At 37.9% G+C, this 15,235-nt stretch overlaps 1 protein-coding gene across 2 annotated transcripts in view; it reads left to right on the forward strand.

Annotated features, from left to right (window-relative positions):
* CMYA5 (cardiomyopathy associated 5) overlaps nucleotides 1–15,235 on the forward strand; it is a 101,382-nt gene that overhangs the window by 20,538 nt on the left and 65,609 nt on the right. The gene's annotated exons all lie outside the window — the stretch shown is intronic.

Here is a 15,235-nt window from a genome sequence, read left to right on the forward strand (position 1 = left end):
AATGGCACGATCTCGGCTCACCGCAGCCTCCGCCTCCTGGGTTCAGGCAATTCTCCTGCCTCAGCCTCCTGAGTAGCTGGGATTACAGGCACGCGCCACCATGCCCAGCTAATTTTTTGTATTTTTAGTAGAGACGGGGTTTCACCATGTTGACCAGGATGGTCTCGATCTCTTGACCTCGTGATCCACCCGCCTCGGCCTCCCAAAGTGCTGGGATTACAGGCGTGAGCCACCGCGCCCGGCATGATTAATTTTTTTTTTGATGAATTACTGGCAGCATTAATTGTGGGTCTAGATCAAAATTCAGTGGAGGAGCACCCGGAAATTAAAGGCAACGTGTGTGGTTGTTTTTCAGTCACGATTTTCAGTCTGATCCTCTTCCATCTTCACCCCCTCTTTTATGTTGTACAGCAGGATCTCAAGGATGCTTCTCCCCATAGCTGGATAGCGCCATCACTGTGCTTCCAGAGGACTCTCTCTTAGGTTTATCTAAACAGGCGCAGGAGAACCAACACACTGCCAGCCAAGTCTCTCTGCTGGTACCAGGCAAAGGGGTGCTCTCTCCTGAAACTGCAGGGCTGGGATATATTTCATCTATCCCTGTTCATCTCAGCAGCATCTGCCGGAGTGAGGCGTTGGTGTTTTATTTATTTGTTAGTTTGTTTGTTTTTGAGGCAAAGTCTTGCTCTGCTGCCCGGGCTGGAGTGTGGTGGCATGATCTTGGCTCACTGCAACCTTTGCCTCCCGGTTCAAGCGATTCTTCTGCCTCGGCCTCTCAAGTAGCTGGGATTACAGGTGTGCACCACCATGCCCAGCTAATTTTTGTATTTTTATAGAGATGGGGTTTCACCATGTTGGCCAGGATGGTCTTGAACTCCCACCCTCAAATGATCTGCCCACCTTGGCTTCCCAAAATTCTGGGATTACAGGCATGAGCCACCGTGCCTGGCCTATTTTTTTTTTCTTCTTAAAAAATGACAGAGAAAAAAAGTGTTGCCAAACACTATTCTACGTATATGGACAAATGCTGATTCCATTCAATAGATGAGCTGGGCTTTATTTTTCAATGTATTACTATTATTATTTTCAAGGCTACAAAATAAGGGCTCTTTCTCTGTTGCAAACTTAACATGAAAAATTACTGGAAGGCCATGAAGGAAATCTGATCAGATTTCCCCTAATTTTTGAACCAATTTGCCCTCATACTTCGTGTTTTTATGGAGTTATAATTGTATTAGGGAGAAAAAGTCAGTGTAACAGGTGGAAAGAAATCTATCGTGGCTCACTGATTTATTTTAAAAAGATCCCAACCTGACATATTCTATTCAGATGAAGTGCTCTGTCTCTTAGTAACCACCACTCAACATTCATAGGAATTTGACAGCAGTGGCTGGTGGGATACAGTTTCTGCTCTGTGCTAATGCTCAGTAGCTGTTGAAGAATTCCAGCACTAAACAGTTAAGCCTGTGTTTAACTCCTTTGCTGGGAATCCCAGGAACCTGAACATTCTCATCCTCGGTCGTTTTTCACTTGTATCCTCAGCCAAGGTTGGTGTTGCCTGTGACTGAGTGTCTTTTCTCACTCTTGAGTTTACCTATGCCAGTGGTTCTCAACTACTACATGTCTAAAGACATTTTGTTATTGTCACAGCCTGGGATAGGGTACTAATGGCGTCTAGTGGATAGGGGACGGGGAGGCCACTAAACATTCTCAGCACATAAGACAGCCCCCACCCCACCTCACCCACCCCCACCCCACCACCCGCCTTCTCAAAGAATTATCTTAGCTCCAAATGTCCATAGTGTCACTGTGGAGGAACGCCTACCTCCCAAGACCACAAATAATTGAGTTTCCTATGATTTGGTCTGAAGCAGTCACTAAGCTATATAACAGTGCTGTCACATTGTAGCCTATTTATTTTGGTTCTCTGACGTGGCATCTCTTTGTCCTTAGTTTTTTATGATAGTGGAGAATTTAGTGGTTGAGTTTTTTTTTGTTTGTTTTTTTGAGATGGAGTCTCGGTCTGTTGCCAGGCTGGAGGGCAGTGGTGCGATCTTGGCTCATGCAACCTCTACCTCCCGGGTTCAAGTGATTCTCCTGCCTCAGCCTCCTGAGTAGCTGGGACTGCAGGGGTGCACCACCACACCCAGTTAATTTTTGTATTTTTAGTAGAGACAGAGTTTCACCAGGTTGATCAGGCTGGTCTCAAACTCCTGACCTCATGACCTGCCTGCCTCAGTCTCCCAAAGTGATAGGATCACAGGTGTGAGCACCACGCCTGGTCCAGTGATTGAGTTTTATACTTTTCTCTGGTAGATTCAGATGTCTGCTTGCAGTTTATGTAATTGAATAGTAGCCCCAGCTCATGGCCATGACCTGAATAGATAGATACTCCCTAAGTATTTATAAATTGATTATCCATGCTAAAGCCCAAATGACTCTTTTGTAACTCCAGAGAGATAAATGATTTCTGCAATTCCAGAGTTCTGAATGGAATTTTACCTACTACTACTACTACATGGATACTTCCTACTTGGAATAAATGGAGTTTATGCATGTGACCCACATGTAGTATTTTGGTTGGGGAGGAGTGGGGGTAGGAAGGAAGATACTCACTACTTTGAATCTCTTCCCTTCACATAGATCACATCTTCATCTTGTCCTGGTTGTAAGGTCAGGCACACGTCTTAGTCACTCAATGATTCAAGTTATCTTGGCTGTTAATAACAAGTATGTGTGTATCCCACCATTAGCTAATTATCAGGACTGTCCAGAGCCCTAGGAAAGACAGAATGATGGCCATTTTCCAATCTGCTTGGAGGTTGCAGTAGTATTTGGAAGCATCTGTGTATTATTAACATATATATTACTGGGTTTTACAACTTTCAAGATGATTACAGACTTGCAAAGGTGCCCCAAAAAATAGCCAGACACATATGGTTTCACACCCCTCTTCTTTTGCACGTTGTTCTTTTTATCTGAATTGCTTCTAACCACCTGCATCCTGGTTTCCCTGGAAAACTCATTCTTATCTTGCAAAATCTTCTGTGAGTCTGTCATACCCTGTGATTATGTTACAGACCCCTCCTCTCACACATGTATTCAAACAGCATGCACCATTCTATCTCAAAGTTTAAAAATGTCTTTCTCTGTACCACATCTGATGTCTTTTTTTTTTTTGAGTTGGGGTCTCTCTCTGTCTCCCAGGCTGGAATGCAGTGCTGTGACCATGGCTCACTGCAGCCTTGAACACCTGGGTTCAAGCCATCCTTTTGCTTCAGCCTCCTGAGTACCTTGGACTGCAGGCATGTGCCTTGCTGGTTTTTACAATTTTTTGTAGAGATGGGATCTCACTACGTTGCCCAGGCTGGTCTTGAACTTTTAGGCGCAAGCGATCCTCCTGCCTTGGACTCCCAAAGTGCTGGGGTTACAGGCATGAGCAGCCATGCCCAGCCTCACATCTGATGTCTTTTGCACATTCTTTCTGTTGAAGCATGTGTCACACTCTATGGCAACAATCTGTTTTCAGGTATATATCTATGCTAGTCTCTAATTTCCTGGAAGGTAGGAACCATGTTATTCGTCTTTATATTCCCATTGCTTTGCATATTATGGGTACTTCATAACTTAAACACAGAATTCTGATTATTTATTTTGCAAGGCTCATTTAAAACAATTTGTGAAATGTTACTAATTAACTGGGTTATCTCTGGTAATGGGACAGAAATAGGGGTGGTGGTAATGAAGGGAGACGATTGATGTAGATTTTTTAAATAACAAGAATGTTTTCATCTACTTTTGTAATTAAAATGAATTGTGTATGTGTATATGGATTTTTTTTTTCTGCTGTATGCTCATTGCCTAGAACAGTGTGGTCCATGGTAGGTGTTAAATATTCGTTGACTAAATCAAGTAATGAATCTAAGAGCCAAAGGCAATAATATATGTGCAGGTATTTGGAGAGTCATTAAGTGATATGCAGCTATAGCTTATTATCATTGTTGCTGGAAACTAGACACCTGGTGAATGTCAGAGCAGGGATTAGAATCCAGGTTTCCTTACCCCTGTTAGCAGATGCTAACAGAAGCAGCTGTAGAGCTGGCAGGGCCTGAAGCTAAAGTAACTTGAGGCATTTCCTTTAAGAATACCAACTTTTATCTTTTTTGCATAATCAGGTTCAAATTGTCAACCCTATTCTTTTCAACCCATAGAAATTTTTGCAGTAGATATAATATGACTTACAACTCACTTTAAAATTGTTCTGTGTTGCTTACAGAGCATTATGTCAACCACTATAGTTCTGGAGTTCTTAAATCTTATGCAAATAAAGATGTGCACGTGATGTGTGCTTCTGAGGGAGATCTATATGGGCTCATGGCATTGCTGAGTTCTAACTGGTGGATTTCTCTTGGTCTGATTGGTCCATAGGTCAGTTTGTGGTGGAGCACGTAGGTTATCTATTATATCTGTTCTTACTATTAAGTGATAGCTTTTAGTTCCTACCAACTAATAGATGGCATGTGTGGCCATTTATTTGTATTAGGATTTCATTACTAGAATTACTCTCTTTTCCTTGTCTAAGTTCTGAGACAGTTGAGAGATAAAGGAATCGTAGCTAGAGATCAAAATATCAACTTCATCATTGATATAGCTGATCTCAGAGAATGTGGCTTAGGTATAGAAAAACAATGTGATTTCTACTACTGAATCTCAGAACTAGACAGATTTATATGCCCAGTCACAGCCTCTGAAGAACCACAGCCTCTCTCCATATACTTCATAGTACAAGGAATATTTTAGGTTGGTGCAAAAGTAATTGTGGCTTTTGCCATCGCAGAATGGGGAAGAGTGATAAAGAGAAGCTAGGCCAGCAGTGTTGTACTAATAGATGTCCTTCAACTTGAGAACAAACATCTAGAATGAGGAGTTAGTGTCTCAACTAAGTAAATTACTATCGCGCATTTTAAGAAATTTCAAAGAGCTAAAAAGATATGAATCTTTACATCACGTGTTTACTCCTACACTCTTGTGTAGATGACACAGAAAAATGTTCACAAACAACTCAAACTAAGCTAGGAGAATGTTGATTGTGTCTAGTGCTGCTGTTGTACAGGTGAGGCTCAGGCAGGCACTCAGTTTGTTTGACTGTAGAGCTACTTTCAATAGCAACATCCGGACACATCTTAGATTTAAGAACATTAAAATAAGGCAAAGTTAATTTATATCGCAAATCTATAGCACAGACCAAATTGATTAATTTGAAGTGAACTTTTAAGACCTTTTAAAAATTGCACCAGATGGTAATCTTGCTGTAAAAGAGCACACATAACATAGTGCCTATCTAGTAGATAATTTGAACTTAATACATACTTGTTGAATGAATAAATCTTGACTTAAAACAGATTGATGCCCCAGGCAAGCGAACCACTTCTGCTAGAAGGCTACTCTCTAATAATCATACTCACTCTTTTGAATTGTATTTTTACTAAGGATCAGTTGTGATTGTCCCGGGACCTTTTTATACTAGTCGTACCTGTTATTGCTATAACATGATTGAATTAAATATTGCTTAAGCTGATAAAATAGGAGTATAAAAGTAAAAGAGCTGTTGTTCCTCTGAAAACAAAGGTGAATGTTTTAGAAAGACTTTATAAGGAGAGCCACTAAAAGAAACACTAAGGACATTGATTCCTGCTTACAAGAAGTTTGTAGTCTTACAGAGGAGCTAAGATATACATAAAAATTACTTTGAATGTAGGATGGTAGATTCCATAGGAGAATTACATTAAGATTCCATAAGTTCAGAGGTAAAAAATTACTTTCGGCTTGCAGCATCAGTGACAGATACATGGAGAAGTTGATATATGAGCTGGTCTCCAAAAAAAAAATAAGAGATAAAGATGATTCATTCTAAGTGAACAGAAAGATATAAGCAAAGGCATGAAGGGTAAGGCTTGTGTTTGGCTGGATTATAGAGTTCATGAGTGGGAAGATAACCAGGTTTTAAATAGCAGAGGGCTCTAACTTCCAGGCTTCTAAAATACCTGTTCATTGTGAAAACAAGTTAGTTATTCTTTCCATCCACAATGAGGTTGAATGGTCTTTAGTATATCTACAAAATGAACACCTTCTATTATAATAATGCTGTATAATAATTTATTCATTCATGGTTTCATGAAATTTTTTCTTAACTCCCTAATGGCATGAAAATGTCTTTTAACCTCAGCTATTTTATATTTTCCCGAATTTTTATTCAGCAACGCATATATTTTTTCAGCTAAAGACATTAATATTTAATTAATTCTTGGTGAAATATTAATTGTAGAGTTGATTGTTTTTAAGAATTCCTTTTTTTTAAAGATTCATATAAAACACCAACAGTTTGTATTAAAAGATCACAAGCTTGCTTGGTGTTTTATGGCTTAAAATATGTCTTTCAAAGTTTGTAATATAAGCAGGATCATATGTGACTTCCTCATTGTAATAACAATTGATATTTAATGCATTTTAAAAGAGTTCATAAGAAAAATATCCCACCCATTACATTCTTTTGTTTGATACACTTCCTGTTAGTGCACCGTCATTGCTTGAGAGTAGAATAAAGCATCATGCAAATCTCAGGTATTTTTCATAATTATATCCCCATATAGAACTTTAATGTTACTTTAACTGCTAATCAGAGAAAGGAACTACAAATCTTGAGCTCATAGATACAAAGTATAATCATATAATCATGTTCCATGATGACATTTTGGTTAATGACAGATTGAATATACAACAGTGGTCCCATAAGATTTTAATGACATATTTTACTTATTTTTTTCTATGTTTACATGTACACTCACCATTACATTACAATTGCTTACAGTATTAATACAGTAACATGCTGTATAGATTTGTAGCCTAGGAGCAATAGGCTAGCCTGTAGTCTCTGTGTAGTAGGCTCTACCATCCAGGTTTGTATAAGTACAGTCTATGATGTTCACACAATGATGAAACTGCCTAATGATGTATTTCTCAGAATGTATCCCTGTTGTTAAGTGACACGTCTATAGTTACAAACTTAACCTTCAGATAAAAATAGGGAACCCATTTCACTTCTTCAGAAGTGTAGGTTTTTCTAAAGGAAAGAACGAGAATCAATTCAAAACAAAGATATTGATGAAAAAATGTGGGAAATTATTATTTTGGTAGCTCCACTATGATAGCTAACCATCTCCCTCTTTAAAAGTTTAATTTGTATATATGTGTTAACTCCCTCATATTTTTTCACTTATAAAATGAGAAATATTATAAAACCACAAGCCTCTTTCCACTCATGATTCTAATAACTTAATTTTCAATAAGTTACTGGTTTCTGAGCTAAGATGAAATGGCTGTACCTAGGAAGGTTGACCACAGCCTAACCAGGAAACACAGGAATTTTTGGTGTGGTCATCATAGTCCAGAACCTGACCCTTCATTTTGAAATATCAAATGTTATATTTTTCAGCACATTTAGTGAAATTCATTTTTTGAGAACTGGTTTATACTAATACAACCCACAAAAAATAAATTTAGAAAAATATGTTAATTTAACAGTTGGAGATAAGAAGATCACCAGCAAATGTATTAAAGCACTATCCATAAATTATCACATTTCCTTCCTACCATGCAAAGGGACATGAACACGAAATGAAAATGTAAATTCAAGTTTATCAGAGAAAATTCAGAAATGGAGAAGTAGTAGAGCACACAGAATCCTATAAGCTCTCTCTCATGAAGAGTAATGCTTGCTCAGGGCATAGCTGGACTACTATGGGAAGGGAAAGGAAGGGCTTCTGTAGAAGAATGATGCTTATGTAATGCTTAATTTATTTATAGGGATGCGGAACATGGAAATAAAAGACAAAACTGAATTTTGTCAGAAAACTGAAAACAATGAAAAGAACGGAAATTCAAAAACTGAAAAATACAATAATAAAAAATAACACCTTTGATTATGTTTAAGAAGCAATTTAGACACAGTTGAATACAGAATTAATATGCTGGTTGATAAATTGGAGGAAACATCCAAATGAAACACACACAGAATACAGTGAAAAGTTTCAATTTATGAAAAACTGGGATCTCAGATGAAAAGGGAGGCAATGAGGCAGAAGCAATATTTGAACAGAGTATGGCTGAGGAGTTCTTGAATATGATGAAAGACATTAATCTACAGATTCTAGAAACCATGCAAACACCAGGCAGGATAAGGTGTCTAAGAATATGTTAGTAACTTCTGAAAACTGAAGACAACAACCAAATCCCCAAAACCACTGTAGTGGGATAGTAGGGGAGAAAAGTCCAAATCATCTTCAAAAAGCAACAGTTAGACTGACAGCCAACTTATCAATTCAAACAATGGAAGACAGAAGACAATTGAATGATATTTTTTAAGTGCTAAAAGTAACTGCCAATCTAGAATTTTATATTCAGAAAAAATATTCTCCAAGAATGAAAGTGTAAAAAGACTTTTAATAAAAAAAGTAGGAAGAACTTGTCACCTGGATTCACACCAGAGGAAGATTCACACTAAAGGGAGGAGGAAAATGATTCCAGATGGAATCTTAGAGATGCAGGAAGAAATGAAGGGAAATAAAAAGGTCCAGTATCTAAGTAAATATAAATAAATATTGACACTTTAAAATAATAAAAATAATTATATCTCATGTAGCTTAACATTTAGATTGAAAATATATAAGGACATGTAAGTTGAAATTAAAGGATTCATGATCTTGTGTTGTCTGGGAAGAGGTAAAAATGTCAATTTATACTAGATATTAATGAGTCAAAGATGTATGTTGTAATTTTCAGAATAGTCACTAAAAGAATAGTAAAATTGAATGTAGCTAACAAGCAAATAGAAAGGAAAATGGAATAATAAAAAGATTCAATCAAAAATAAGGCAAAGATGACTGTGGTGGCTCACTTTGGGAAGCTAAGGTGAGAGGATTGCTTGAGTCCAGGAGTTTTACACCAGCCTGGGCAAGATATTGAGACCCCCATCTCTATTTTTAAAAAATAAGAAAACAAAATAAGGCAAGAGGGGAGAGAAAAAGGAGTATAGAATAGGTAGTACAAATAGAAAATAAATGATAAGATGGCAAATTTAACTCCCAAAAGGCTCCATATAAAAGTCAGAGAGCTCTATTTAAGTGGTCAGAATGGATTTTTAAAAACTATATGCTACTTATAAGAGACCCATCTAAAATAGAAAGATATAGGAAGGTTCAAAGTAAAAATGTAAAAAGAGATATCATGCAAACATTAACCAAAAGATAGCTGGTTATTAATATAAAGCAAAGCTTTCTTGGTATCAAACTAGACTCTAGAAAAAAATCTTGATTCACAGATAAAAGGGACATTTCATTATTATTAAAAGTTAAAATTTCCAGAAAGATATAACTATTCTAAATCTAGTATTACCTATTAACACAGATTCAAAATGTATAAGTCAAATATTTACAAAACCATAAGAAGAGACAAATCCACAACTGTGGTAGAAAATGTTAATACATTTTTCAATGTTAGAACAGGCAGACAAAAAATATTACTAAGGCTAAAAAAGATCTGAATAACACAATAAATAAGCTTGACTTAGTTTAGTTGACATAAATAAAACACTGTTGAAAAACTGCAGAACATATGTTCTTTTCATGAACCCATAAACATTTTTCTTAAAATGGCCATATAGCTACAAAGAAAATTTCAACAAATTTTGAAGTGTAACTTCATACAAAATAAATTATCTGATCACAATGCAATTAAACTAGAAAGTAAACAAAAGATAACTAAGAAATCCTCATATATTTTGAAATTGTGAAATACATTTTCAAATAATCTATGAGCCAGATAAGAATTCACAAAGGACATTTGAAAACATTTTGAGATTAATAATTTTTAAAATGCTACGTATCAACCTTTAGGTTATACATCTAAATTTGTGCTTAAAGAGAAGTGCATAGCCTTGACTTCACATGTTAGAAAAAGGCAAAATTTGAAAATTAATGACATAAGAATCTATCTCGGCCATGTGCAGTGGCCCATCCCTGTAATCCCAGCACTTTGGGAGGCTGAAGTGGGCAGATCGCTTGAGGTCAGGAGTTCGAGACCAGCCTGGCCAACATGGTGAAACCTCATCTCTACTAAAAATACAAAAAATTAGATGGCATGGTGGTATGTGCCTGTATTACAATCCCATCTACTTGGGAGGCTGAGGTGGAAGAATTGCTTGACCCAAAAGACAAAGGTTGCAGTGAGCCGAGATTGTGCCACTGCACTCTAGCCTGGGTGACAGAGTGAGACTCTCAAAAAAAAAGAACAAAAATCTATTTCAAAAAGGTAGTATAAATATAAAATAAAATAAAAGTAAAATTGAGATGACACAAATACCCAATATCAAGAATAAAAAAAAAAGGAGTATAATTTTAGGACTTACATACATTTAAAATATCCTAAATGGATATTATGAACAACTTTAATCCAATGATTTCTAAAAATTTAGATGAAATAAATTCTTAGAAAAGTACAAAATAAAAAGTATCACAAAACAAAAAGAAATTGTGAAGTCATACAACTATTAAATTGCTAACTAAAAACCTTATCACAAAGAGGACTCCAGGTCCAGATGACTTCACTAACAAATTCTACCAAACACTTAACGGAGAAATAATGTAATATTTTGTACACTCTTCTAGAGGAGAATAAAGGAGGGAACAATTCCCAGTTTGTTCTATGAGGCATCATAATCTTGCTACAAAAACCTGATAAGTACGCTGTAGAAAAGGAGATTACACAGGCTGGGCATGGTGGCTTTTACCTGTAATCCCAAAACTTTGGGAGGCCAAGGCAGAAGGATAGGTTAAGGTCAAGAGTTCAAGAATGGCGTGGGTAACATGTTGAGACTCCTCTCTCTACAAAAAATTAAAATATTAGCCCAGCATGGTGGGGCATACCTATAGTTGCCGCTACTTGGGAGGCTGAAGAGAGAGGATTGCTTGAGCCCAGGAGTTTGAGGTATCAGTGAGCTATGATCATGCCACTGCACTCCAGCCTGGACAACGGAGTGAGACCCTGTCTCAAAAACAAAAAAAAAAAAAAAAAAAAAAAAGAAAAGAAGATTACAGGGAAATATCACTCATTAACATGGGAGCAAAATTTCTAAACATAGCATTGACAAAAAAATCTTGTATAAAAAGTATAATATATCATAGCCATGTTGAGTTCAGTTTAGGAGTTCAAGATAGGTTTGTTATTTGGATATCAATCACTGTAATTCATCGCATTAACAGGATAGGAAAGAAAATATGATAATTTCCATAGTTTCATAAAAAATTGTTTAATCAGCTGGGTGTGGTCCCCACACCTGTAATCCCAGCACTTTGGGAGGCTGAGGCGGGTGGATCACCTGAGATCAGGAGTTCAAGACCAGCCTGATCAACATGATGAAACCCCATCTTTACTAAAAAAAATACAAAATTAGCCGGTGGTCTATACCTTTAATCCCAGCTACTTGGGAGGCTGAGGCAGGAGAATTGCTTGAACCCAGGAGGCGGATGTTGCAGTGAGCCGAGATCACACCATTGCACTCCAGCCTGGGCAACAAGAGCAAAACTCCATTTAAAAACAATGTATTTGTTTAATAAAACTTAACATTCATTCATCATTAAAAAAACTGCCTTAGCAAATAGGAATAGAAGTAAACTTCCTTCATCAGATGAGGGTTATCCTTCAAATGAAAGGGGAGCCTTTGACACTCATTTCTGGAATCAGCCTGTTTACTTGATCTAACTCAGATCAGTTGAACCTTCTTGCCTAGCACTGAAAGGGGGTAGGAAGTGAGCTTCTCAAAGTCATTATTTGTCTCACGACACTCCTATAGATACATCTATGTAGGATGCTAACTGATAATCAGAAGGTTGCTTTGTGAGAATGTAGTCAGAGGGGAATGGATCAGATGATTTTTATAGCCTGTATCTTTTAGCTATGAAAAGCTGATATGTACATAGATGGGAACGTTGAATTGTATAGTGACCATTTCTCTTCTGTTAATACATTGTTGCTTTAGACTGAGTGTAATACTGCCATGGCTTTACACATGCTAATACTGTATAGTCATTCTCTAGTGTCTGTTGATCTGTAATTCAGCTTTGGGTCTCTCAATGAGCCAGACTGTTTATTTATGTTACATTTTGCATATCCTATGACCTTTTCTCATAATGACCTCCCCCTCCTTATACCATCTCCTATCTTCGTTTACTTAGCAAACTCCTATTTCTTCTGCAAACCAACTCGAGTACTTTTCCTCTGAAGTCTTCCCTTTATGTTCTAATTATATCTTGCCTATCTTCTGTAAAAGTACTTATCACATTGTATTAAAATGTTCTTAACATTCAACTCCGCAATGAAATTGCTGGGCATAAACCCAAAGGAAAAGAAATCATTCTACCAAAAAGACATGTGTGTGCACTCATGTTCATTGCAGCACTATTCACAATAGAAAAGACATGGAATCAACCTCCGTGCCCATCAACGATGGACTGGATAAAGAAAATATGGTACATATACACCATAGAATATTAGGCAGACATAAATAAGAACTAAATCATGGCCTTTGCAGCAACATGAATGCAGTTGGAGGCCATCATCCTAAGCAAAGGAAGCAGAAACAGAAAACCAAATATTGCATGTTCTTGCTTATAAGTGGGAGGCCAAATCTTGGGTACACATGGACATAAACATGGGCACAGTAGACACTGGAGACTCCAAAAGTGGGGAGGAGAAAGGGGTAAGAGCTAAAAAACACATTGGGTACTGTGTTCACTATTTGGGTGATGGGATTCATAGAAGCTCCAAACTCAGCATCATACCATATACCCATGTAACAAACCTGCACATGTGCCTCCTGAATCTAAAGTAAAAATGGAGGCAGGGTATGGTAGCCCGTGCCTGTAATCCTAACACTTTGGAAGGCTGAGGTGGGTGGATCACTTGAGGCCAGGAGTTTGAGACCAGCCTGGCCAACATGGTGAAACCCCATCTCTACTAAAAATACAAAAAATTAGCCGGGCACTATGGCACACACCTGTAATCCCAGCTACTTTGGAGGCTGAGGCATGGGAATCACTTGAACCCGGGACGTGGAGGTCACAGTGAGCCGAGATTGTGCCCCTGCACTCCTGCCTGGGTGACAGAGCGAGACTCTGTCTCATAAAATAAAATAAAATAATAAGTTTTTTAAAATGAAAATTTAAAAAGAATGTTTAGTTGTCTCTTCTGATTAGATTTTGAGTTTCTTAGAAGGTTCTGTGGCTTTATATTTGTACTCCTAGTGCCTGAAATCAATAAAAGTTTATTAAGTGAAGAAATAGATTAATGAATGAAAATGAATAAGCAACGATTGGGTGAGTGAATCCACCTGAGTAGGCCTCGCCTGGCTTGTGACCATATGTGTGTTCTCTCCCCAGCACTGGTGAACTCATTCTAGCTGGTAATGAAAACTTCTCTGGTTGGGCACACTGAATTTACAGTCAATAGTTAACTCTAAATTGAATTCATAATTGAATTTTATAATGCTTCTACAATCATGGGCATTCAAAATGCTGACTTCCCAGATGCATGTCATAACCTTAATTTTTAATTTCATCCTATTTCTAAGTGACAGGGAAGAAAGAAGATGTAGTATGAGTTGAAAATTTGGTGTAATAGTTTTAATTAAGTATGTAAAAGAGCCTGAAAAAACAAAATAAGATTCAATTCAGGACCAAGACAGAGTATTAATTCCTAATTAAGTTCAGCAGTTTAATACCAAAGCAAATGAGTGAGAGCAGAGTTGTGGGGAAATAGAGAGACTACTTCCTGACCCTTCACTCATGGCATGTATAGAAAATGTTAGAATTCATAGCACACTAGGGTGAAGGGATCAGGCTGCTTGCTATTGCAGGCTAGTGGCCCAAGGGGTCTGGCTGCCCTAGGCTTCCCATGGCTATGCTGAGACTTGAGGAGATCAGGATCTCAGGACAGCCATAACTCCTTTGCAGTATACTGCTGGGGAAACTCTGAAGCTTAATAAGGGAAGTGAGTGCACCTGCAAGGACTTAACGTTCCTGGTCCCCACCCAACCTAACAAACCAGGAAGCGTTTACAGTGAGAAAGAAAGATATGTGCTATTTAAGTACCAGAGCTAGGATTGTTTAGGCCAGTGATTTTTTTTTTTCCTCTTTTCCTTTTCTTTTTTGAGACAGAGTTTCACTCTTGTCACCCAGGCCGGAGTGCAATGGCGTGATCTCGGCTCACTGCAATCTCTGCCTTCCGGGTTCAAGCGATTCTCCTGTCTCAGCCTTCCAAGTAGCTGGGATTACAGGCACCTGCCACCACACCTGGCTAATTTTTGTAATTTTAGTAGAGATGGGGTTTTACCACGTTGGTCAGGCTGGTCTTGAACTCCTGACCTCAGGTGATCCACCTGTCTCAGCCTCCCAAAGTGCTGGGATTATAAGTGTGAGCCACTGTGCCTAGCCAGGCCAGTGATTTTCAATTCTGAATACTTATTGTAGTTGCCTGGCAGCTTTTAAAATCTAAAAACGTAGCAGTGTGCAGACCAGACCCTTGTACAATTAAATCAGAATCTCCGTGGAGAAAGGTATGGAGCAGTATAAGTATTTTTAAAAACCTTTCCACAGGTGATTTTATAATGTTTCAGAGTTAAGAACCTTTGATATATGCAGTGACTAATGATAAAAACAATTTACTAAGGGATAGAAATCGAACTGTAGATTTTTTTTTAGTTGCCTTAATTTAACACTTACGTTTAGTGGTTTTAGCAGAGGGTTTTTTGATTTTATTGTCGTAGACAAATGTAAGACAGTCAATGGATGGGATTCATCTCCCGTGTTCCTAGGAGGAAATATGTTTGTGAAGTGATGGGAAACGTGGCTGCCGCATTAGTCAGGAATGGTAACAGCAGAGGAATTTAAATCCAGCCCGAAGGAGCAGGTCGAATTTACAGTTGCAGAAGTGGAGGATGGTGAGGGCTATGCATTCTAAATGGAGGAACAGCATAAGTAAAGGTGAGAAAGAGGCAGAAGACAATTTCAAAGAAGAGCACTGCCAAGTCTGAGATGGGGGCCCAATAGCAAGTGAAGGGGTGGCCATAGCTAGTGGTCTCAGAAGGGCTGTGAGAGCAGTCCACGGACACAGCCTTTCTACACTC

Source organism: Cebus imitator, unplaced genomic scaffold, assembly GCF_001604975.1.
Source record: "Cebus imitator isolate Cc_AM_T3 unplaced genomic scaffold, Cebus_imitator-1.0 Scaffold16, whole genome shotgun sequence".
NCBI classification, from domain to species: Eukaryota; Metazoa; Chordata; class Mammalia; order Primates; family Cebidae; genus Cebus; species Cebus imitator.